General features: G+C 50.3%; 1 protein-coding gene across 27 annotated transcripts in view; it reads left to right on the top strand.

Annotated features, from left to right (window-relative positions):
• LPP (LIM domain containing preferred translocation partner in lipoma) overlaps window positions 1-25,013 on the top strand; it is a 432,466-nt gene that overhangs the window by 118,293 nt on the left and 289,160 nt on the right. For 23 of the 27 annotated variants that reach the window (XM_025202699.1, XM_014519363.2, XM_025202677.1 and 20 more), the window contains one exon: window positions 21,218-21,281. The exons of 2 other annotated variants lie outside the window; for them this stretch is intronic. The gene's annotated coding sequence lies outside the window, so the exon portion shown is untranslated. Of the gene's footprint in view, window positions 1-7,503; window positions 7,526-21,217; window positions 21,282-21,370; window positions 21,392-25,013 lie in introns of those variants that run through there. 2 more of the 27 variants (XM_025202697.1, XM_025202700.1) reach the window with 2 other exon arrangements.

Raw genomic sequence — 25,013 nt, 5'->3', positions numbered from 1 at the left:
AGCCCTCTTGTAACGAAACCATCTCCCTGCTGTCGACTTCCAGGTCTCGGCTGTGCTCGAACGGGCTCGTTCTCTAATCTGAGATTCGCTTCAGATTCCCCTTGCGTGGGAGTAGAGAGCCCTTGCTGTAGTGGAGATGGGTTGGTTTTGGGGTTTTTTGTGTGCTGCCAGTAACTGTTTCTGTATTTTTAAAGTATATTCTGGTGAGCATATATTTTTGTCCAATTATGTTTTTCTCCAAAACATTTTTTCTTTATATAGAAAATTGAATTCCACCTCTCCGAGACCTTTGTTAACAGCTGTTCTGCGAACTAAATGCCATTGAATTAAAAAATAAGAAAAAACTTTTCAAAAAGAAAAGAAATTATAACAAGAGAGGGGGAAAAGGAAAACACTGTGTTTTTAGTGGAAGATCTCAATTGACCCTTTAGGTGCCAGTTTGGAGAGCGGGCAGGAGGGAGAGAAACAATCCCGTAATTTTCTAAGATCTGAGACATTTCAGACTGAATAAGGAACTTGGGTTATTATAATTGTTAATAGTTTAACGAGCTATTATTAACACTGTACAGTTATTGAAAAGCTCTCTGTGTGTTTGTGTGTGCAGATACATGCACATAGGTGCAGATATATATGCATATAAATATACAGATATTCTGCATATATATGCAGAATATCTGTATATTTATATGCATGTAATATATATATTTTATATATATATAAAATATGCAGAATAGCATATACAGTATCTGCATATATATGCAGAATATCTGTATATTTATATGCATGTAATATATATATTTTATATATATATAAAATATGCAGAATAGCATATACAGTATCTGCATATAAATGCAGAATATCTGTATATTTATATGTATATATATGAGACTATCTGCATATATAAGCAGAACAGTAAAACCATGGGAAGAGGCTGGGTGATTCAGGGTGACACAGGAGCGCTGGAGTCCCAGGCTGTGCTCCTGGGTCCGTCGCTGTGTTGCTCTATGGCCTTGGTCATATCATATCATAGAAATCATGGAAATGAAGGGCTGGAAGGGACCTCTAAAGATCATTGAGTCCAGCCCTCTTCTTGCACCTCCATCTAGCCCATCTGAACCACATGCTCTTTGGTGCAGGGACTCTCTCTTGCAATGGGCTTGTTGAGACTTGGCATGAAATGGCCTTGATCTTGGCTGGGCCTGGAGGCATTGCATAGCATAAATAGACATGTAAAGGATCCCCAGCTAGTTCTCTCTTGAGGCCCCTTTTCTATTTTCCCCTCGTGCCTGATGAAAAGTTTTGGCCCAGTGGTACTCAAGCTCTGGCTTGTGCACCTGTGTCGTCTAACTGCTCCCAGGCCCGCAGCAGTTCATAGCATCACTGGTTCCCTGCGCCCAAATTTCCAGACCTGTAGAAATGGGCCAGATGACAGGGCTCCACGCACCAAGTCATGTTGACACGCTGGATGGGGCCGTGCACCAGTCCCGCGCACTGACCCCGTCCTGGATCTGGGCCGGGGACTGCCTCACCTGCAGAATCCAGCCCATGGACAGGTTCAGCGCCACTCAGCCAGCCCAAAGTGTGAGCACAGCTGGTTTAGCCATGCAAACCAACCCGTTTTCTCTGCAAGCAATGCATACAGAAAGGAGGCAGATTGGGATTTAACCCCGAGGGTTTCCTAGCTGGGTGCAGTTTGCAGACTGTGCCACCCAACATAAGGTTGGGTTTTTGCAGGTCGCCCATGCTCCTAAGCGACTGCAGTTGACATTAAGACCATCCCAAGGCTGCAGCGAAGGTTGTGGGTAGATTTGACCAAAGCCAGCGCTTGCTCATTGTTTTCTTTCCAATTCTCCTTGGAAAGGGAAGTCCTTGAACTCATTTCTAAACCCATCACGCTTCTGGGTCTACATTAGTCTACCAGCGCAACTACTGGGGCCGACCTGCTCATTAAAAGCAGTGGGATATCTTCAGGTTGGGGAATATATCAAATGGGCCTAGCTCAACCTTTTGAAGGTCATTTTGATTTGTTGCCGGGCACAACGAGAACTGATGTGGCATTATCCAGGGATTAAATGCAACATTAAACACTGGAGCTGGCTTGTCAGGACAGGGCGGCAGGGATTATCAAAATGCAATTTATAACCGGCAGTTTATTGCGGGATACGATAATTAATATGGCCCACCGTGGGCCTCGTCATTAATGTGCTTTGTTGTCTCACTTGTGTTACTGCTGTCGGCAAGGCCAACTTCAGAGGCTAATGAAGGACAGGGAGGAAAGAAATTGTGCATCGTTCATTGGTGGTAATATTTCTCCAGGTCACGTCCCGTCCCGTGTACTCCATCCGATCGCAAATCATAGCCAGACAGATCTGTCTGATAAAAGTTGGTTTCCCAAATTCTTGCTGAAAGGGAGGAGAATTATTGTTCCCACCAAGGTCACTTTGAGCTGCTGACAGCCTGGTTTTAATGCTGGAGCGGGGCATTGCAGGTCCTGTGGCCCCGTGATGAGTTTACAGAGGCTTTCTCTTCTCGGACGGTGGTTCACAATGAGTGCCTACCACTTTAGTTTCCGTAGTCATGGCCCTCCTGGCTTTTGCTTTGCAGTCCTAGATGCCAAAACACCTTTGCTTCTCACACGTGGGGTCGGAGGAGGCAGGCCTAGCAAATGTCTCCGTAGATACAGAGGAATACAAAACTCTAAAACTCCTGGTTCAGAGGTGATACCTTTTATTAGACCCACTAGAAAATAGCAAAAAAAAAAGATCTTTCTTTGCAAGTTTTCAGGTCCAAAGATTGTAAAAGCCACCACAACTATACAGAATAAGTTAGAGAAACAAGCATCAAAAGCTTTGCCAAGTGTTACCTTGCCAAGTGGCCCCCATGCCTCAGTTTCCCCATCTATAAAATGGGTATGAGCATGCCTCTGGTTACATGCCCACCCTATCCTGTTTAGAGCAGTGCTTGTCCCAGATATCTATCCTTTAAGGAGCTTCTTGACTGGAGGCTCATCCCAGCAGAGTTTGTGCAGATGGGCAAGCAGCCAGGTTTTCCTCGTGTCGGTGCAAGATGCATCGAGGTGTTTCAGCATCTGTGCCCTGGCTTGCCTGAATGTATCGTCTCCTAACCAGCCTGGATGACTAGGCTCTGCCCTGCGATGCTATCGGCACCCAATTAATGTAGACGCAGGCACAGTCATTTCACGACAACGAAGAATATTTGCGTGCAAACCAAATAGGCCTGGGCCGGAGAGACCCTGAACCTAGAAGGCATTGGGACTTGCAGGTCCTCGTGTGCAGGGAGTGGAAAAGACTGCTTTTCTCTTCCTATGCCAGTCATGGCACAGCAGGCTCGGGACCTTGGGGGTTTGCCTCTTCCCCCTGCTTCTCCCTGAAGTATCAGATACATTTGATCTGATTGAACAAATCCTCTTCCACGGCTGAGAATAGGTTTAATATTCCTCAGGGGAGTGGGGAGGGGTAGTTGCAACCCCAACTTACTGCTTAAGCCATTAATTCAGTGGGGAGGAGTGGGCCGACCGACCAATGTATTTTCTTCCTTCTTTTCAAGACACAGACGCTCCCCGTTATTTCCATTTGCACGTCTCTGTTTCTAGCAAGCAATGGGCATGGAGTTTGCACTGCTGGAGAATTCCTCTTTCTTCCTTGCCCTCGACGACCTCAACCAAATTTGCAAAAGGCAAAGGTGAGCCAGGGACTCTGGGGCACACCAGGTCACGCAGGCGTACGTGTTGCAAGAGCATCTGCGCCTCAAAGAAATGGCAGGGAGGGGCGGTCGGCATGTCAGAAAGCCGTAGGTGTAGCTGTTTGGTTTGGGGATAGGACCGTAGGACTTGGCGTGTCAGATCAGACACGTGGCTCACCTGATCATCTGCCCTGCTTCAGAGGAAGAGGCATGGCGGGTGATGGGGTAAGTTGCTTCCAGCAAAAGTACCCCTAAGCTGGAGGTTGCCATCCCCCAAGGCAGGTACAGTGCTCTCTTCCCAAACCCTTGTGTGAGCGAGGTTTTTTTTTTTTAACGAGACTGAATCAGATCACACTGGGTAGCTCAACAGTGATGCATAAAGAAAGTGTAAAAATAGATATTATTATTTCCTTGTACCGCAGCAGGGCCTCACCGCGACTGGCTTGACCCTGCGGCCCAGGTGCTCTGTGAACGTTGGATGCAAAGTCAGTCCCTTTCCCAAAGACTTTACACCATGCATAAGTATGTAACCCCAGTGAGGATTTTTCGGTATGTATGCACACGCCCGGGTTATATTCATCTAGCAGCACAATCACTAATAACTCGAATCGGTGAGGAGCGCACGCTGTATGAATGAATGACCCTGCGGACTAGCGGGATGCATCAAAGGTCTGGGTGGTGGGGTTCTCCTGCTGTGATGATTATCGGCCTTATTAAGAGATTGAAGGGTGCGAGAAAAAGACACAACTTTACTGTAAATTGTAGGTCGCGAACAACAGAAACTCGAATATTAGAAGAAACTGGGTATTGCACAAACCACACACTTTCACATCAGTAAAACAAGAGCTGCGACCGCCTAGAAACATGAACCTCTTTGCAAACCACAGAAAGTAAAAGCAAGCACTCCTGTTTCATTATTGATATAATTGTTCTTTTCTTGATATGAGAATAGATCTGAAATGCTTCTGAATATCCCAACACATGCAGATACTTGGTAGTTGTCAGGGCTCGGTGTGCGCTGACAGAGAGCATGATGGTTTAAAGGGCTACCGGCCTAATTGTGCATCTAGTACTGAGTGTATTCAGGGTTTGATGAGTACCATCCAAAGGCTTCTTGCAGCAGCTGCGGCAGGGCTCTGCCGTGTGTTGTCAAGTGACCAGCCTCTCCTGGTGCTTCGGGATTTTGGAGGTGCCTTTTAAAGCATCCTGATTGTCAGCAAATGCTGGTCATCTGTTTTCGGAGAATCCGGCATTTCAGGCGTGCTGTGCTGCGTGACCCACGTGATGCACGTTCAGCACCTGAAGACGCTGCAGCAATAACGGTCCTCTGCCTTTTTTTTTTAAGGAATTCCTTTCCTTTGGTAGCTGTGGGCCAGGTGCTCCCAGCAGCCTCCTCCTTTGAGTCTGCACAACTTCTCCAGTACGCACGAGCACCCCCCAGTGAACCCAAAGCCCCTGGTCCTGCAGCTGGATTAGCTGCAGCGGGTGCCAGATGCATTCAGAGACTCTGCCTATCGGGGAGACGTGATTTTTTTCTTTGCTGATGTTGCACTGCTTTGCCCTTCTACCACCCGTTGCCTCAGTGCTTTATAATTCGACTTTGCTTATTGCTTTGGCCAGTTTAGCTGGCATGCCAGCTGCTCCCTGTGCTCTCTCCCCATTCCCTTATCCCCATCCAGGCTCGGCAGGCCCTGGGGCCAGGCAGAAAAGCTATGGCACTCCCATAGTGCTGCCACCTCCCATCAGCTGCACTCCTGGCAGTGGGTCGGAAGGTGCATTCTCTACTCGCTCGGACCAGTATAGCTAATGGGACCAGGCGCTCCCATCCTCCAGCACAGTGGCTGATATGAATAGCTACGGCACATGCTTGGTAACAAGCCAGCTGTTTCATCTTGAAGCCCTTTTGGAAGTTTTAGTAAGATCGAAGTGTTGCTGTCGCCGTGATTGTCCAGGAAGTGTACGAGAGGTGTTGCACCCATTGTCAAGTTGAGAGAGTGGTTGGACAAGCCCTTCCTAACACCCAAGGAAGTCTTCTTTAAGCATCTAGGCTTCTTCTCTCTGCCTTGTTGCAGGATGCCTACTTCATGCATCTTTTCAACCGGTGGTTTTCGACCCCTTCTTTTCATTTGCGGACCCCTAAAACAAAATTCAAATAGAGGTGCGGACCCCTTTGAATTGTATGTGTGAGTATTCATGTACTGTTGACTGTTCTTTGTGGACCTCAGCTGTGGACTTGCATGGACCAAAAGTTGAATTCACCGTTTCGAGCAAGCCAACGCATTAGTCTTGCAGTTGTGAGCTCCGGGGGAATATCTCTGCCACCTTGTTTTTGTGGAAAGCCCCTAGCCCGTTCTACCATTGCTGCACAGAAACATGGAAATGCAAGGGACCTCAAAAAAGATTGAGTCCAACCCCCCCTGCCCTGGGCAGGAATACAGCTGAGATCAAATGATCCCTGCAAGGCATCTGTCCAGTGTCCTCTTGAAGACTCCCAAGGCTGGGGACCGCACCACGTCCTTGGGAAGTCTAGTCCAGATTCGGGTCACCCTGACCATAAAGAAGTTCTTCCTTGCATCCGAGTTTCAACAGTTCACGGCCATAGCTCCTTGTGCTCCCCTGCGGCCCTAGTGAAGCGTTGCCCCCGCCACATATTAACAGGTGGGCTTGCATGATGTAGTGTTTGGGGCAGTGGACCAAGAGCCGGCGTTTCTAGGTTCTCGTCGTGGCTCTGCCACTACTTTGCTCTGTGGCCGTGGGTGCAAGCGTGTTTGTCCCTTAGCTAATAAGCAGGCCTAAGAAAAGCACTGGTGCATGTGGGGCTGCGAAGCTGAAATCACTTTTGCAAAGGGCTCTGGGGTCCTCGGCGCACAATGTTGTTCGTGTCCTCGCAGAACGGAGACGGCCCAGGAGAAGGAAGGATGGGGGCAACCTTTAGCGAAACGGTTGTGAGGTTGTTGAGTTCCTGTAAGAGCCAGCTTTGCTGCCTCATGCCTCCAGCCCATCTGGATGGTCTAGAGATTTGCAGAAAAGGTCACTTCCAACAGGAACGACTCGTAATAGCAGGGAAGCTGCTCGTGATAAGACAGCGGCTTGTTCGTATGACACCTCAGTGATTTCTTTGATGGGCCAGTGATGAATCTTTGCCCGAGTCCCCTGGCACTTCGCTTTACCTGTAAATCATGTTCAGCTAATCGTATCTTGCCTTTCCTGTTTATCGATTTGTTGAAGCCATTTTAAAAGATTCAATTCCTTTTCTTTGAGGCCGGGTGAGGGGAGACTCCAGCTGGCACGAGGATGCCTGTATGGTTGGAGGGAGGTCACTTCTACAGGGAAGCAGCTTGATAGCAGTTGTCCAAATCAATACATCACCGAGCGTGTTCCTTTTAAGGGAATTTTCCCTTGAATTGTCATGCAGTCCCAAGGCACCAAAGGCATAAACTTGAATCAGCCCAGCCAAAACTCAGCTTCTCAGAAATGCTAAGAACGTATTGGCTTTGTGTCTCTATCGCTGAGCCAGTAAAGGTGGTGGCGGGGGGGTTGGCATATCGCTAAGGCAGAGCTGGCCAAAGCCAGCCCCGATGCATTTGCATTTCTGTGCAAAGATTTTGTAGAATGGCAACGAATGGGAAAGATTAAAGAAGTTTTTCTTTGCAGGGAGGGTTAGCGGGAGGCTGCCAAGAAAGCAAGGTGGTTTGATTTCATTGTCTCTTCTCCCCTTATTGCAGAACTCATAAATCCATCTTGCTTAATAAGGGGAACTATTCTAAGGTCAATTTGCCATTTCAGATGAACTGCGAAGCATTCGAGGAGGCTCTGAGTTCTGGTAGGTGGAGAAGGCCAGTCGCTCAGGTGGGGAATTGGCCGGTCCCAGGAATCGGGGCGGCTTCCTGTTGCTGGCTGTTTGCGTGCAATTGCAAGTGCTTGGGGAGGACCCAATCTCGAACCGGGCCTCTATTGAACCATAACCGAGTAAAGCCAGGGATGGACCCAGAACTTGGGTCATGGAGAAGGCTAGGGTCCAGGGGGAGGGTGAAGAGCATAAATAGGCAGTCGCGTGGGTACGTTCTCGGCTGCATAGCAAGCTCCGTCCCGACCTCTTCATCAGCTGGCACAACGCTGTGGCATCGCGGCAAAGGCAGCAGTTAGCTCTCCGAGGCAGCTGTGTTTTGCAGTCCAAGCACTTTCGTTTCAGCTCTGCTCTGTGTTGATCGGACACTTGCTCCGCTATTTAGGTTTTATTTAGGCACCGCTGTTTCCTTTCAGTCTCAGGGTTAGCTCATAGCACCTGGCGCGGTCAATGGAGCGGCTAAATGTGACTGCTCCTAGTGTGCAGGGGTACGCAGAGCCACACCAAGAGTAATTAGGATCAAGTCCCACGCTCTGCTTGGCCCACGCTAATTCTGTGGCACGTCCGGCAATGTTAAAGTTAGCACATGCTGTGATCCGTCACCCCTTAAGTGTTAATACCGTTTCTTGCCTGCACCGCTCGGACTTGCTACTAGGGGGCTGGTGAGCAGGGGCGGGGCTAGGAGCCAGGACACCGGGGCTGTGTCCTTGCTCGGTGGAGGGTGGGGGTGGAAGCAATGCATCTTGGGATGCTGGAGGACTGCAACTTAAATTGCTCATTTAATCTTTGTTGAGCGGACTGAAGTTACCCTAACAAGAACTAGGTAGCACAGCCCAGGGTTAACCCTCTCCTGAAGTGGCTAAATTTTGAGATGCTCAGAGGACACTTAGCATGAGTTAACGAGTTTTAACGCGTAGATGCTCTCATTTTAAATGCCCTTAATATGGTTTAAGTGTAACATGTAGCTTCACCCTAAGCGATTTCCCCAAGGACAGTAGCTGAACTGGGGTACTTTGGGTGCATCTACACATGCGATTAATGCAACTGCTCAAAGTGAGGTGGAGTAAACTAATCCTGATGTCATCGTCTACACGTGCGTTTAAGCGCAGTCATTTACTGCGGCTTCGGATGGTATCTGTGTCTGACGGGACTGTCCTACGTTGGAGTAAATGAATTTACTGCGCGCTAATTGTGGCGCACGTACACGGTGATGGTTTACTGCACATTAAAATCATCTGATGCTCAGTGAAGCGCACATGCAGACGTGCCGCCTGACTCCTAGCTCTCTGCTGTGACCTCCGGACTCCTGTGTGCAATTCCCTGGCCAGCTCAGCTATGCTAGTCCTTTCTGTCCTTCATCTCTCTACCGCTTTCTCTAACCTTCAGAATCCGCCTTCGGTCGACAAACAAAATATCAAGGTTTAATTTTCTGTCTTCTGTAGCTAGTGGTCGAAAGCACCACACGGAGCAGGTATTTTCTGGGGCTGTTTACATGCCTGGCATATGAAATGACATTCTGAATCCTATTACCCAAAGTGGACCACGACTTCCATTTTCAAAAGTAAAGAGCAGGCTAAATCCCAGATTAATAATATGCTTCCCTGCATTCCCCTGCGGTTTCAATTTAATGCTATTCTTCCCCTCTCTCCCGTCCTCAGCTATGTTGTGTGGTTAGGCAGCAGCTGTGGCCCAGGCCAGAGGTGGTCGCACTTCAGTAGTGGAGCGAGGGAGTCCTGCCTCTGTGAGTTTGTCAAGCGCCGCGGTTTGCTCGTCTGACCTGGCACTTTCTCAATGCTGCGTTTCCGTTGCCTCCATTTAGGATATGTCTGTTTTCCTCCTAGCTCAGCTGCAAGCCCGTTTTGCACGCTCCCTGTGCTGCTGGCTCGCCAGAAGAGCTGTTCCTGTTCAGACTCAAACGGTGGATGGCGTCGGAGCGGCCTCGTCCCAGTGTGTGTAGTCTCAGGAGGAGTCCTGCTCCACTTCCACGTGTGGCTGGCCCTTTCCAGGGGCTTTTCGGCGAGGCAGAGAGGCTGTTGTAGGAGATCTCTAGCTTCACTCACTCTAGAAATGCAAAACTGAATAGGAGAAGGGGTCTGGCAGGTGGTTTGCGAGAGAAGGCAGAACAAGAGGCTTCGAGGAAAGGTAGAAGGAGCTTCTGCTTCAGAATATGATTATTTATAGCACTTACTTATTACAAAATCCTGCGTTTCCTCTTCATCTATCCAGGTGTTCTTTGGTGAACGCTTGCAAGCTCTCGCTCTCTGTTACAGAGTCCCCAAAGTTTAGGGCTGGAAGGGACCACGTGAGCTCATCGGGTCCAGTGCGGGGGCCAAATCACCCCAGCAAGGTGTGCGCCCAAGTCTCATCTTGAAGATCTCCCGGGTAGGTGTCTGCACCAGCCCAGCTGGGAGTCCACGTCTTGTGTTGCATCTTGCGGCAGCAAATTCCACGGGCTGGGTGTGAAATGTGTGAAAGGTACCTTGGTTGTGGACCTAGGCACCGAGTCCTGATTTCTCGTGCACCGCTTTCTTTAGGGTAGTTGCCCTCAAGGTGACATCCCACTGTGCATTTCTGCACCCTCGGTAAGGAGCTCTGGGGGCTGATCCTGTCTGTGCTTGTTCAGAATTTTTCTCCGGGCCTCCAAACTGGAAAGAGAAGGACATCTGTGGGTTTGCAAAGCCAGGGGCCCTGCACACTGCAGTCACCGCTGGTTTTGCTGAAGGAACAAAACCTTTGGAGCTGCGTCCCTGGGTAACCCGAGTTCTAGATTAGATGCTGACACAGGTAGCGGAGCCTCTTACGCTTGCTGTAAATACACGGGAATCGGTATTGATGGGATCTCTGGCACAAAACAATAAAACCGGAGTGAACTTGGCTTGAAAAGTTGGCACCTTGAATATTGCTCTGGATTGAGAGACAGGACTAAGACTCAGCTATCCCTGGCTCAGAGTGACCTCAATTATTAAGGCTATTCAAGTGGAATCAGCGCCAGGATTTCATCTTCCACTCTCAGCATACCCCCTCTTTTTTTTTCCTGTAGGTTTTCCAAGTTCAGCTGGGTTGGCCGTCAGGGGAGAAGTGTCTTACCATCTTCTCGTCTTCCCCAGGACTTTCGTGAAACCGCTCCAAAGTTTTCGAAAGCGCGTGGAGATCTTTAGCCATAAGGGCGTGCTTCGTACAAGCTGAGAGGTTAAGGTTTGCAAAGCCGCAAAGCTGAGTTGGCTGTGCTGCCTTCATGTTAATGGAAGCTGTGCGGCCAATTCATCTGCGTTGCTTTGGAAATTTCAACCACAGCATTATTAATATCAAGTCATTCTTCTCCTGCAGCGATTGAATAATTCTGCTTTGCTGATGGTATAATTAGAATCATTTAAGTAGAAGAGCAGAGTGAAGTGGCTTTGAGAAGCCTTAATAGCTAAGAGTAGGCTTGCTCACCAATGGCAGATGTGAGAGCCACGGAGGTGGGTAAATGATGGTGCTCGCTTTCCAGCACTTTCGGGGTTGGGAGAGCTTTGGGGTGGGAATTGCCCATGCCGGGGGGTGTCGTTGGCTCTCCGGTGGAGTAGGAGTGGTGTCCTGCTATCCGACGTGAATGAGAGATGGGTGTGCTTGTCTGCAGAACCAACCCATCCTCGGTGTCACCGGTCATTGCAGCAGGAGCAGTTTTTGGTCCATTTTGGCACGCTTGCTTCCACCAAAGCTATTTTCCCTTCTTGAATGATTTTTTTTTGGCTTCTGTTTTTCCTCTCCCATCCTCCGACCTTCTTCTGAGAGGTTGGCCGTCAGCCACAGATGAAGATGGGAGTCTTGACTAGGGTGTGCTGGTGCTCCTGGTGGCACTTGCAACCTCTCACATGATGTTCGTGCACTCGGGGATATGCCATATCACAGGTTTGGGTTCAGGAAGGAATTACCCCCCCGCCCCCTGCACGGACTGTGGGGCTTGTCGCCTTCCTCTGTAGTGCTGAGGCAGCTGAGCACATACGACCAACATCACTTTTCCAGCATTGCTGAAGCCCAACATTGGCCCGTGCATTTGTCTCCCCTACTTTTTACCTGGGGCGCAGCGTGGACTACTTTGGGCCTTGTTTTCAGCATGTGCTTCATGGTTAGGGTGCCTGAGAAGGGTTGGAGTGGATAATTTTCAGTGCTTTGTGGAGTCTGGGTGCCTCTGAGTGTAGGGGACTAGACTTGGTGGGCTGGGAGACCCTTTCCAGCCATGCGGTTTCTAGACGCCATCTCCATCCAAGGCACTTAACCTCCGTTGCTGCACTGCCCGGGGAGATCATGAACCTAAGCATGTATTTCCTCCGGTATTGCTTCTTGGGTACGAGGGTACAGTTAGCACCATTGTGTTCATGAGGATCAGAGGAGGAACACGTCTTCCCTGTGGCCACCCCGTGAGCTTTTGGCCGAGCCAGTGGACTGGGACGTTGGCCTCCCCCACCGCTCATAGCGCCCTGACCTCTGCTGTGCTCCTGCTCCGGTACAGAATCCCAGTTGCTATTGATGGCTTAGAAAATGGTATTTAAGAGGGTTTTTTGGGGGAATTAGCTTATATCCGTATCAGGTTGGCATATGGGATGGCAGCACCAAAGACTGCAGTCATGGATTTCACACATATCTTCTTCCCTCAGCCCAAACTCCTTATTGCTTGGTGGGGTTAGTGATGCTGTAGCCATTAGGCCCTGTTAAAGTTGATTCCTTTTGGTGTAGGTGTAGCTAAAGAGGATGGTTTCCCAGTTTTTTTTGAAGTTGTCCTGCATAGTCGTGTAGTGTATATGTGCACGTTAGCTAGAGGATTGCAGGTGAGAAGTCTCCTTGGGATGGTGTTACGTTTCTCGCGCCGGTAGTCTGGCTTCTTTTTTTTTCTGGAGGATGTGGATTTTCCTTTGTAGGTGGAGGATTTTGATACCTCCCATGTTAGGATAGAGTTAGCTTGAAGTTTTCTAACTTTATCCCAACTGTGCAGTTGGTCCAATTAAAGGTAACACCTTGCAAATCCTTGTCTTTTTGCTTGGGGCAGTTTCTGCTGGGCGTGGGTGCTGTAGTGTGCCCTTCCCCTTATTCACAGCTATCCTTGCAAGCCAGTCGTTCTGCAACATCTCTTTTTTTTTATCGTGACCTGCCAACCGGAGGGCAGTTCCTCTGTGGGTTTGGGACAAAGCTGGCACTTCCAAATTTAGGAAGTGATCTTACTCGTGCAAACATCTCCCTGGCTTCCAGAGGAGTAAATCTTGGACCCTGAAATGCAAAGGCTTGAAGCAGAGACTGCGTTGCCTGTTGTGCACCTTCTGCTACCTGAGACTTTATCCACAAGGAGAAACTCTGGCTGAGCCACGGCAAGAAGTCTGCAGGAGCAGAATCAGTTTGCACAAGAGGGCTAATGCACAGCTGGTGTATTTAAATCAGCGTTAAAGATGAGAGCTGATGTGGACCACACACACACACACACAAATGCCAGTCCTTATCAGCCAAGTTGCTGGCTTGTCCATTGTTCACCTGTGCGCCTCCTGCCTTCCTTGCAGACCCTGGGAATCTTGTGTTGTGGGGTGTGGGCATCGTGGGAACCGGGGGCAGTCGAGGATGCGTCCGCGGATGCAAAGATGCTCCCCGGGGCGGAAAGATAAGCGTGTCATTCTCAGCTCGAGAATGAAGCAAACCGCGCCGGAGACCTGTTGCAACTTGTGAGTGTTTTCTGTTTGCTACAGGCCACTGTCACCCGAGTAATCGGGGCAGTGCAGCAAAAATCGGAGAGAGGGCTACTTGCAGAAGAGCTTCTTGTACCGAAAAATGACTGCATGGATCACATGGAGCTTCACTTTCCAGCCTTGTGGTGTTAATCTATTTGTCTGTAGGGTGCTGTTGTTGGGCCAGGAGCTATGAGATGCCAGCTACATCTGTCCAGTGCAGCAGAAAAGCACGTGTTCTGATGATAAAGCATGTTGCTTGCGGTGTCTGAAATTAGCCCTTAAAATAGCCCACTTAACATCTCGGTAATGCATTGAATATACCTTAATAAAAAGCAGCCTGATTGAAGTACCAGGTTCGTCTTTGTGGATCTGCTGTGACTCATCAGGAAATTGAAAGCTTTGAGACAAAACTCACCCCCAGTCAGCACTTGAGGAGGAGACAGAAATTAGCCTGAGACAGGAAGTAATTAATTGCCCTGTGATAGTCATAAATAGGGACCCGGGCTTGTACGGCAGTATTTATAACCTCATGCCTGCTGTGCGAGTCCGGCTAACGAGGTGCCCCTGTCAGACACAGTCAGTGTAAAGATGCTTTGCAGCGAACGGCGCTTCCACCTACGTGCATTTAGGCAAGGCAGCATGAAGGTATCTGGTGGGCTGCATGCAGTAATAAGCCTTTTGCTAGGACGATGGCTGCGGGCTACCAGGGGGTGTTTCTGCTTAGTCTGTCTAGTCTATGCAAACGTGGAAAAATACCTTGCTGAATACTCTGAATCCTCACGGATGTTAACTTTGGGATCTTCGCAGCACCCCTGAGTTAGGCTGTGTGTGTGCGAGGTGAGGCATTAAGGTGAAATGTATACTCTTGGGGGTTTCTTCCACCACTAGCAACTAGAGTTCTGCCTTTCCTCTGCTATTCCCTAATACTTTGTTTCTCTGGAGACCTGGGAGTTGAGAGACCGCTTTGTTTTGACCTGATAATTATGGGCTGGGTGAGGGGTTAGAAGGAGCCGGAGTGGAGAGGATACTTCAGCTCCTTTCGCTTATAGAGGCTGTGGAACTGGGACCGCGCCGGAAGAACTGAACTACAGGTCCCAGCATCCTCCAACAAATTTGGCTTGACTAGTGGTTATGCCCGGTACGGGGAGCATTTCCTTGAGATGTCACTTCGGTCTGAATGGTCACCCACAGAGCATTTTCGGAGGTCTTCCTTTAGCTTTAGTGTTTTAGCCCCTTCCTGCAGCTCCCAGACCAGTCACTCACGGCTCCGTCCTCCCACCCCGGCTGTGCAGTGCCTGCCCCGGCCCTACCTCCCTTCCCTCCCCTACCCCTTCTTCCACAACAGACTTACCAGCCTGGCGCTGCTCTCCAAGCTGACCGGCTGCATATTGGATTCGGATTGGTAGCGGCTGATACGCCTCCTTAAAAATCAGCCATCGGCCCCCAAAATCTCTATCGGTGCACCCCTAAAGCACAGTGATGTGCTGCAAGCAGAGCCACGGAAAGGTCACATCTGCTGAAACTACTTTCTGCTGGTGATGGAGCACAGGAAGGCATCGGCAGACGTCTTTATGCCACGAAAGCATCCTCAGTGTATTGAGTGGAGATAGACACATGGACAATAGCGATCTCCAGCAGAAAGTGCCCTCAGCAGATGCTTCACATCCGGAGGTTGAGGAGAGGGGCAGGAAAAAAAAAATCAGAGTTATCAAATACCCGTCTGAAAAACAAAGCTTTAAATAATGTGCTTTGATGGCTTTCGGTGAAGTCATGGCAACAGGGCGCTCTCAGCAAAATCAACAGTTGCTCTGCATCGAAACTAAGCCAAGAAAATTTCAAGCAAGCGAATCCTTTCGTGTCCTGGCAAAGGGAGCCGTGCAGGTGAGTGCTCCCGAGACGGCTTGTCCTTGGAGAGTCGGATCTGACGCTTGTCCCGAAGGCACGCGTGGAAACCTTGATGGCTCAGGGCAACACTTTCAACCTAATCTTAGATTCCCAAATCCATATTTCGGCACCTGTTTGGTTGTTTCAAAAGCACGGCGCGCCCAACACCTCCCGTGGAGGGCAAGGAGAGGGGTGAGGTGCTCAGCACTGGTCAGATCAAGCAGGATTTTGGAGCCTCGTTTGAAGCCGCGTATGGTTGAAGTCTCCACCTCGGTGGTTGAATCTTCCAGCCCTCAGGAGGTGACGCTTATAAAATGTCTTAAGGGGAAGACCTTAAAAAAGTCACGCGGCACCGACAGGTGGGCACCACTTGTACTTGTGACTAAATTCCTTGACAGGTCTGCCCCTGAGATGGCTTCACATCTCATTTGAGAGCTGGGCGTCTTCGTACCGAAGCCTGTTTCAACCATTAAACTTGCAGTCCTAGTGATATTTGAAGTTGCAGCTTGTGGAAACTCATGAAAACATGGCTTTGGTCCGAGTCCAGCTTGAACAATCCCTGCCTGCGCCGGCGCCCGGCGTGCTTTATTTAGCCGTGAGTTAGTTGTGGACAACACGGTGACTGTATCGGTAAGTGTGGGCGTCATGCTGCATAGCAGCTCGTCTCCAGCTCTTGGATATTAGGGCCTGTTTGTACTGATAAAGGCGCTGGTTGGATTGGTTCCCAAATGTCGATGCACATTTTGCAAACCCTGAAATTTGGGTTTAATTGGAGATGTTTCTTGGCGCGTGTTTTCCAGCCAGGCCTCCTGGGGGGATGAATGTTTTATTCGTCTGTGGCTCTACTCTGCGGATAGTTTTAGACAATGTCTTCAGCTATGTATAACAAAAGTATCTGATGGTGGGTGCATAAATGATTGAGCTGCTTGGTATATGCTGCCGGAGCAGCGGCCACTTTGACAGGGTTTTTCCCCCCCAAGACACTGGTGGCATTTCAGACTAACTGGAAACCGGATCACTAATTAACATCAACATGGATCAGACGAGCATCGGGCATCTCCCGTTGCTTTCTGCATCCAGGTAAAACTTCTGTCTGAAGCTTCAACTTAGCTAGGGAGGCTGAACAAGAGCCGGTCCTCGAGCGCTAAGCTTTTGGAGGGATAGGGCCTGAATCTTATTGCTAATAAAGTCCCGTTTTCAGATCATCCCATCCATTTTGTGCATGGACATAAAGCAGCACTTCCTGGCTGGGATCGCACTGCAGAGAGCGTCGTTATTTTAGGACTCGTTGCACAAAAGTGCAGCCCTTTCAATTCCTACCCGCAGCTGTGCTTCTAAAACTGCAGCATCGCGGCTCGTAATCCCACGGGCTGAGCACGCCGCGGAGCCCATCTCCCACCTCGGCCACGTTTTCGGGTGAGCGGAGAGAGGGAGCTCATGCCACGGGCAGGGCTGACTGCATTTCGCTGGGGTTGGCAAGCAGCATCCTGCCTTCGCCCTTCTTCCTGGGCTCTTCCAAGCCAGTAATAGCCCCAAATTTATATTACAGAGCCAGCAGCACCAGAAGCTGGCAGAGGGATGTCTGTGGTGTATAGAAATGGGTGCTATAAAGAGAAGTCTTCAGAGCAACCGGGCAGGGAACCATTGCGTTGGCTGTCTGGTGTTGGGGTGCGGAGAAGCCCCCCCAGGTCCCCAATTCTGGGCTGCATGGGCAGGCACCCATCTGGAAAGACTCCTCCTCCCTCCCTTCTGCACATCTGGGCTTGGGACAGTCCTGTGCTCCAAGCACCATTTTCCTGTCCCCTCGGGTTGACAACGGGGACCGGATCCACGGCGGCTATCTAGTCACCCAACTCCAACGTAGGCCCTTCCATTAAGGAACGGGCACCCCACGGATGCTACGCTCCTAAGCACCTTTGCACCTGACCGAAATCCCTGCCCGTCTGGGGAAGAGACGGGCGTTAGGCGGTGGCGTGTCTCCGTGAGGTCCTCCCGTGGCTGCCGTGTCGCAGGTTGAGGTCTGTCTCGTGGTGCTGAGCCGGTTGTGCTGTCACGCGCGGGAGCTCGAGCAGCGTGGGAGGGAAAGCCCAGCTCCTCGCCGTCAAGACGGCTCCAGCCCACGACGTCTGTTGTGTCTGAGAGCTCCAAAAAGTCTCTCGCGCTCTTCCTCGAGTTGAGCTCTCCGCCGGGGACTGGCGCAGTAACGAGAGCATCTCCCATCTGCTCCTCACGTGGCGAAGCGCGTTCGGCGAGAGTCTCTTTTTTTAAAATATTTTTTAATTTTTTTTTTTTTATTATGGGTTTAGCCAGCGGTAACCATGGCAATTAGACTTATCACGCAGCACTTTTTTTCCGAGTCAGTTTGAAATGCTGACAATTAAATAGATACAGTATGCTTTAGAGATCCATCAGTCTCTTTGTTGTCTTGACAACCGGAGTATATTTAGAAATGTAACAAGTACATGGAGTTCAATTGCACTTTTGCTAAAACATAGTTTTTGTAGCTGGAGAATTGAATCTGTTGTTTATGGAGCCGGGCGCTGTTTGGGCTGGGCGGCAAAAATCCTCCCCGTCTCCGTGCATGGCTCTTTGGCGGCGGGGGGAGGTTGGGTTTAGTCTAAAGGGGACCATCTGGTTTTGTCTGCTATAGGATCCCTTTGTGGGCTGGGAGGCAGCCGGCCATCTTCCATGGGGCAACGGTTGCGGGGCAGGATTTGGGGTCTGCAGGCCTGTGTTCTGGGCCCGGCTTTGCCACTGGCTGGCTGGGTGGACTTGGGCAAGTCACTTTGCCTCTGTATTGCTCTCCTTGGCTACTGAGACACCTGTTCCAAACGGCTGGGTGTGCAGCGTGATTCCCGCTGGGGCTTCTAGGATCTTATGCTCTCTCCTTCCTGGGGGTCTGTTTTGTATTTGCAAGCTTAGGGAGATGGCTATTTTAGAGTGATTTTTTTTTTTTGCATGGTTTCATGGCTCCAGTTAATTGTTCACATCACAAACCTCATTGCTTCCCTTTCTTCTACGATCCATGTGTTTTTGCAAGAGGATGTATTTTAGCACAGTGCCCTGGCAGCCAGTGTTGCTCTGGCTAGATATCTCCTTCACCCTAGGCAGACAGGGTTTTTTGGGTAGGTGGGATATCTTTTAGTAGACCAACTGAAGAGTTGGAAAAAAATGTTCTTTGCAAGCTGTCAGGCATAAATACCCTTCTTCAGGCAGAGGGCGAGTCTCCTTTGCCCTTGCACTTTCACTTGGATCCAGCAGACTTTTCTTCCTGAATAATAAATGGGGTTAGGCCTCCCAGGCTGAAAGGAAGAGCTAATATCTTGTTTCCAACATGCACGCCCAGCTCAGGCTGCCCGTGCCGCCTGTGCCAGGGTACAGGTATCTCTGCCTTCCTCCCGTTTGCAGCCGGAAAGCTGAACGTCCAGTTGCATATTCGCACGTGATTATTTGTGGCGTGTTAACATGTTAAATAGGGGTCTAAAACCACTGAGATTTGTTTTTAAAATGTCCCAAACCAAAACCCAGAGATGTCGATGGATCTTTGAGCACTTTTGCCAATGAATTATCCAAGCCAATTTGGCAGAGATCGTAGCCTTTTATGGATGGTTTTGAACAGAAGGTGAGCTGAGATGTAACGTTTTGGTTGTTAGTTCATCCAACTCAGCATCTGCTCGGTGTAAGTGAAGCTTAGGCGGTGCGTCGACGCAGGTCCTGACTTCTCTGGAATTCAAGCGTTCGATTTAATTCATTGCAGAGAAAAAGGCAGCACAAAAGAGTACGAAGCTAAACTGGGGCTGGAGCTTTCATTTAGGTCCCTCTCTGTCTATCCCCCTCTGCTAAAACACTAAAGCAGCGGTTCTCCACCTTTTTCGACTCAAGACCCCCCCTCGAAAAATGCCAGCTTTTGGTTTTCACTCTTTTAGATATATTTTTTTGACTACAGAAAAATGCTAGAGCCATTCTTCTGTTGTAGAGAAGCCCACAGCAAGGCAGGATGTATTTAATGCTGTGGATTCCTATTTGAAACCTCTGGGTTTATCTTGTGGATCATGTTTGCAGGGGGTTTTCTTGTCTCCCCGGTTGAGAATCGCTGCACTAAAAAGTAGGTGCTTTCAATGAAGACTCATACTTAAGAGGCGATTTTTCTTCGACGGGCTGAGTCCGTCCGACCGCCTCTATCTTGCAATCGGGCGGCAGCAGTTTTCTGCTCGGATCCCCTGACTACTCAGGGTTAAACTGCAGATCTGACGCTTTCTCCAAAAACGGCCGCGAGCGTCCCCTTTCTCCAAAAACGGCCGCGAGCGGCCCAGCCCTCGGGAGACGCGGCCCGCAGTTCGCCAGCCCCGCTGCGTGTGGTAGGAATGATTCATCATGCATTCATTTCTGGTCACATAAGGGGTATTAGTTGAGAGCCGTTGTGATGCATAAGTAAGCACGAGCTATTTGAAGTCTCCGCTCTGAACGCTACATCAAACAGCAAGCAGAAAATGTGTCGGACACAGAAAAGTCCTGGATTCGTTTCCCCTTTAAATTAAAAGAAAAAAGAGAAAGAAAGCAAAGCGGGGAAAGTAAGCATGTGTTGCCTCCTCTGTAGCCGGGACACCTGTCCGTTGCTTTGCTGTTACTCGATCCGGGTGTATAACGCATTAACAGTGTTAATGCACATTTTTCTCCCATGACAGCGGTGCTGGGGATATGCAGCCTGGGGTAGGCAGGTACGGCGTGAGGTTTTTCTTTGCGTGTTAGGATGCAGTCCCACGACTCTCGAGGTCTCCACACTCCTCCCTCTTCCCTGGCCTGCTGCGAGCTGTACTCTTTACAGTGCCAGTCTGGATCCTCTTCTGTGCACACACAGAGGCCAATGTTACAGCGATTTTTATTGCAGATAAAGTGTTCAGAGATTTGCCAGATGAAATGCCAGCAGTATGACGCTGGCTTCAGGGGGATTTTGCGCCGCATCTGGTGACATGAAAGGCTGCAAGGAAGCCTGCATTGACCCCCCCTCCCCGAAAATGTTCCAATAGAGACGGATTAAGTCTTTGGTTGGACTCTATCTATACACCCATCAAAACACATCGGGAAATGTTCCCACTATGGGAGGGCTTGGGGCTGGGGGTGGTGAATTGACAGAACGGTCCTAACCTTTCACCAGAACAAAATTGCCAGGTGCTGATACCTTCTTCAAGAAAAAAGGCTAAAGCAAATGTGCAAACGCTGTGTAAAGCCGCTGTTGTAGTTCACCTGGTGCATTTAAACCCTCTGGTGAAGAGCCAGTTTGTTTAAGTAGTCTTGAGCCTTGGTGCCTGTTTAGCAGCTTGCATGGGAAGAATCGCATCTCCGCTCTACTTCTTGTTGGCGTTCACATGGCAAAACCGGACTGTCTTGGAAGGGGACCATGGGCTGAACCAGGAGCACTCAACTCCTGGCCCGCGGGCCAGCTCTGTCCTGTGTAGCGCCCTATGGATCTGAAAAATGGATGGTTGGTTGCCTGCTGTCAAATTGCTGGACCCATGGGGAGGTAGCGTGACCTAGTGCAGGGCATCAGGGTCCGATCCTGGCTCGCGGGACCTGTTTCTGGGATGCAGGGACTGGCTGAGGCTGCACGGGACCCAAAGGTTGAGCACTGCTGAGCTAAACAGAGAGCAAACCGTTTTCTTGTCCGATTCTGCATTTTCCCCCATGCCTGGAGATGGGGCCCAGCTCAGCAAGGGAAGGCAGGTTAAGTGCAATGGGTAGAAATCCTTCCAGAAGTTGGAAAGGGCTTCATTGCCTAGGGCTATTAAGCTAGCAGCTTTCTCCTTCTCTCCATTGATTTAAAACAACCTGCTTCTCTCCGAGATAAACAGCTGCTTGCTCCAGCACCAGTTCAGATTTAATCTGTCTTGGAGGGGGAAAAACCACAGCAGGATCCGAAAGGGAGCAGCCGGATACCCTGGCTTGCAGGAAGTGGGAATGGCGTCTCTGGGATGGTTAGAGAAAGCCTGCTCATCTATTCACTCATTGAGAGAGCAATGCAGCCTTCCTGAATTACTGATGGCTGCTCTGGCATGCAAAATGGTGATGCTGGTCTCTGTCTTTTCACCCACAGCCCCCCAGCAGACGCTCCTGTGCATCCAGCTGCCTGCGCCGGGAGAGACCTGCCTTGTTTGAAGGTGAGAGGAGGATGGGGTCTCCCTGCCGTCATCGACGGCTGATCTCAGCAGGTTGTACGGCGACGTCCCGGCTTACTGTGTGTGCATTGCCTGACCTCGTGTCTGCAAAGGTGTTGTCACTTGCTTAGACCTGGGCTTGCGTGAGTGTGCAGCAGTAAAAAGGGCACGTGGGCATCAGTACAAGAAAGGTGCAAGGTCGTTTGACCTTTAGGCTCTTTGGTTGCATTACGCTGATGGAAGGTGTTTAGCAATGACCCGTAGCTCAGCCGGAGGGGCAGTTTGGGACCGTCGGTAAATGGACCTCTTCTTGAGGCCGGATCTTAGATTACCCTTCACTTTCCTCCCCCCGAAATAAAATAAATACATGCCATTGAGGGGAGAAGCTCTAAAGAAGGCAGCGGTACCAGGGCGAGGTCCATCCTCCAGCCTTGACCGATCATGGCAGCATCCTAGGAGGCAGCGTTGATGTTGGAGAGGCCACTGCGGTGCGGTAATTGGTGTATGAAAGCTGGAAGAAGCCACGAAAAAATCCTGAGCGAGGGGATATAGGTCTAGAGCCAGCTGGTGTAGAGCCAAGAAGGGGAGGAGCGGTCTGATGAAGTGAGCTCAGGCTCACCAATGCTCATGCATCCCTGATTTAGTTGTCTATCAGGACTCTGGCCTTGGATGTTGAGTATCCAAGAGTGGTTTTCCTCCAAGGCGGAGCGGGGGACATACACATGGGTATAAGTGTGAATGCAGGGAGTCTTGTACGTGGTGATCTCTGGGCCCAGCTGTGACACGGGCTTGCTTTCCCTTTCTTTTTGGAGCATCGGTGCATGCCTGGCTGCTGCTGGAGACGGGGTGCAAGGATGAGGCACCTCTGGAGGCCACGTATCCAGCTTGGAGCGTATGAGACTTTGCTGTGCAAAGCTTTGCTCCCTGCAGCAGTAGCAGGCGGCTGGCTCTGGTGTGGCACACAGGACCGTGTCAGGGAGTCGGCGGAGCAGCGGGGGATGCGGCTTCCTTCCTACCTCCCTACCACGGGTGCTGAGCACGTGCGTCCTGCTCTGCCGTGCACCCTTGCCTTTCTTTTCCCTTTGGCTCGTGAATTATAGCGAGCGGGAGATGGGTTTTCAGCCTCCTGTTTACTGCAAACAGTTGGGAACATTAATAATTGGCAAAATAGGAAGACAGACAAGGGATTAATAAACAGAGGACGGGAGATTAATAACAACGCAGAGGAATTTGGTTCAAGGCTTGTTCTTCCCAGTTGCTGGGTTACTGAAGATTAATGGGCACCGCTCTTGTGCGCTTTGCTCTGTCCATGCCAGGGGTCCCCGGCCAGGGCCCATCAATGCTCCAAATTAAACAGCTGTTAACACTGCAGCCATTTTTCAAATGATATTTGCTCTCATTTAGTTTTTTTTTAATGCAATGGAGTTGTCCCTTCTTTCCCATTGGGACCCGCAGACTGAGCCCCACGGCTGTCCCCTGCCCTCTCTTCAATGCTGTTGCTCTCAGGAGTGGGGGAGGATGCGGGCAGTCTTTGGCTTTCCATGAAAAAACCTCGGGATGCTCCTCCGTAGCGCTGCGAGGCCTCGGGGCTGACTCGCAGGTGGCCAGGACGGTCGTTCAGAGAACAGCTAATTGTCCATTACTCCATGCCCGATAGCAAGAGAACGATTTCCCCTCTCTCGGCCATTTGCTCAGCTTTGTTTCTATGGAAATTCAGGCTCCGATCTCTTGCATCCACCTCGTAATGAGGCTTCACATCAGATTAAATCATTGCAAGGGAATCTAAGTTTGCTGAGAGCGAACCTGGCCGGATCGGCTCAGGACTACGGGGCACTGGGCCGTGTCACGGGAGACTTGTGTGCTGCGTGCGTGTGTGTCTGCTAGGAGTAGCGGTGGATGCCAAACAAGGTAGACACCTCCTCCCTGCCAGAAATATTAAAATTGCAAATTCAAGCTCTCAAATGTCACCCAACATCAGGATTTAGGTGGCCTCTTCTGTCTGCTCCTGCACTATGATCACCCGCAAGAAGGTGGTCTTGTGCTCCTCCTCTCCATGCCTGCAGGATCGCCTATGGCAGTGGGGGCAGAAGTGGACCCTTGTCGAGTGCTGCTCCGGTCCCCTTCCCTTGCCCCATCTCCTGCTCTGCTTTCTGCTCCCGGTCCTGTCTTCCACTGTGCTGCCTGCCCGCTCCCATATCTGCTGCATGCCGCATGCAGAGATTGCCACCTGTGACACTTGTGCCTCCGATTGGCCACTCCTGGTGTACACAAGCAGGTGTGCAAGGTTTTTGGTGGTGGCCGTGTTGGTCTAAGGACATAGGCAGGCAAGCCTCTTGGGGTAGATGTGATATCTTTAGTTGGACCAACTGAGTAGTTGCAAAAAAAGTTCTTTGCAAACTTTTGGACACAAGCCCCCTTCTTTAGGCAGGGGGAGTCTGCTGTTTTGTGATCTCCAAGGAGCGAAACAGGTGTGCGTATTTGTGCTCCACGTTGGTATGGGTTTTGCCTTTTTCTTTCCGCTGACCTTTTCCGGGCTCATTCATTGTCTTTGAAATATGAAATCTATGAAATATGCTCCTGCTTGAAATGCTATCCTGCTTGTCCTTATGTCTTGCTTTTCCTACGCACATGTGTGCGTGCACATGCACACGCACACACCCACGTGCACCTATTGGCCACAGACCGTTTTCCTAGAAGGTCTTTACAACTGCGGGAGGACGGGAGGGTGTTGGGAATCCCGCCTCGTGCTCCTCATCCGGAGATCAGCTCCCGTCATAACCTCAAACCCAGGTCCACGGCAGGTGGAGGTGGGTCAAGTATGAGCGGGCACGTGTACTTTCCCCCGGCTCGGTGCGTAGCAGCGAGCCCCGCACGCTACCTGCCTGAGCAAATCAAGGTGATCAATTCAGGCTGTCTTCAGGGAAGACCAGAATCACCATATCAAAGCGTCCGATGCCGCTCAGAGCTTGAGGTGCCATTGTCCTCCCAACCAGTGACCCTTATTTTGTCCTGTATTGCAGTATTGCAGTCTGCCTGTACGTGCTGGGCTACCCCACGGTGCATGCAGCATCCTTTCATGTCCTGCAACATCCCCTAGGGATTGCCAATCTCCGCGATTTCCTCCAAGAAAGGGAAGGGAAAGCAGTGCAAAAAAAAAAAAAGCAAGCAAAATCCCACAGCTGAGCGGTTATTGTTGTTGCCTTCTAGCCGACTCTTGCAAAAGACGTAAGGATCAATCGCTCACAACTAACAAAATGTTTTTGTTTCCCTTTGTAAAAGCATATGGGAGCTCCAGGAAAAGCATATGGGCGTTTTTAGGAAAACATATTGGAGAATGGACAAATTATAGCGGTGCCAATATGCTTTCGATGTCTGGCTAGACCACTACTACTACACTTGCTGGCATACAAATCCTTCTACAAGATTTCCTGAGGTAGCATATGATGAGTGGTGTGTAACGGCTCGTGGGGAAGCACAGACGCTTGGATCCATCCCATGCTCAATTAACATCGTGATCCACGCTGCGCGCGCGTGACTGCCACCGCCCCACCCCGGCTCGGCTGCACCGTGGCCGGCAGCATCCGGAGACTGCGCTTTTGGGGGGAGAGCCGGTCCGGCGAATGCGTCGCGCCCTGACTTTAGTTGCACGGTAACCTTCTCTCTCTGGGTCTAGGTACTGCATTCATCACCATGGGATCCGAGTGTCTTGCAGATGTTCCGCAGGCGCGCTCAGAC

Source organism: Alligator sinensis, unplaced genomic scaffold (assembly GCF_000455745.1).
Source record: "Alligator sinensis unplaced genomic scaffold, ASM45574v1 scaffold301_1, whole genome shotgun sequence".
NCBI classification, from domain to species: Eukaryota; Metazoa; Chordata; order Crocodylia; family Alligatoridae; genus Alligator; species Alligator sinensis.
This window is presented reverse-complemented; position numbering and strand designations above follow the sequence as displayed.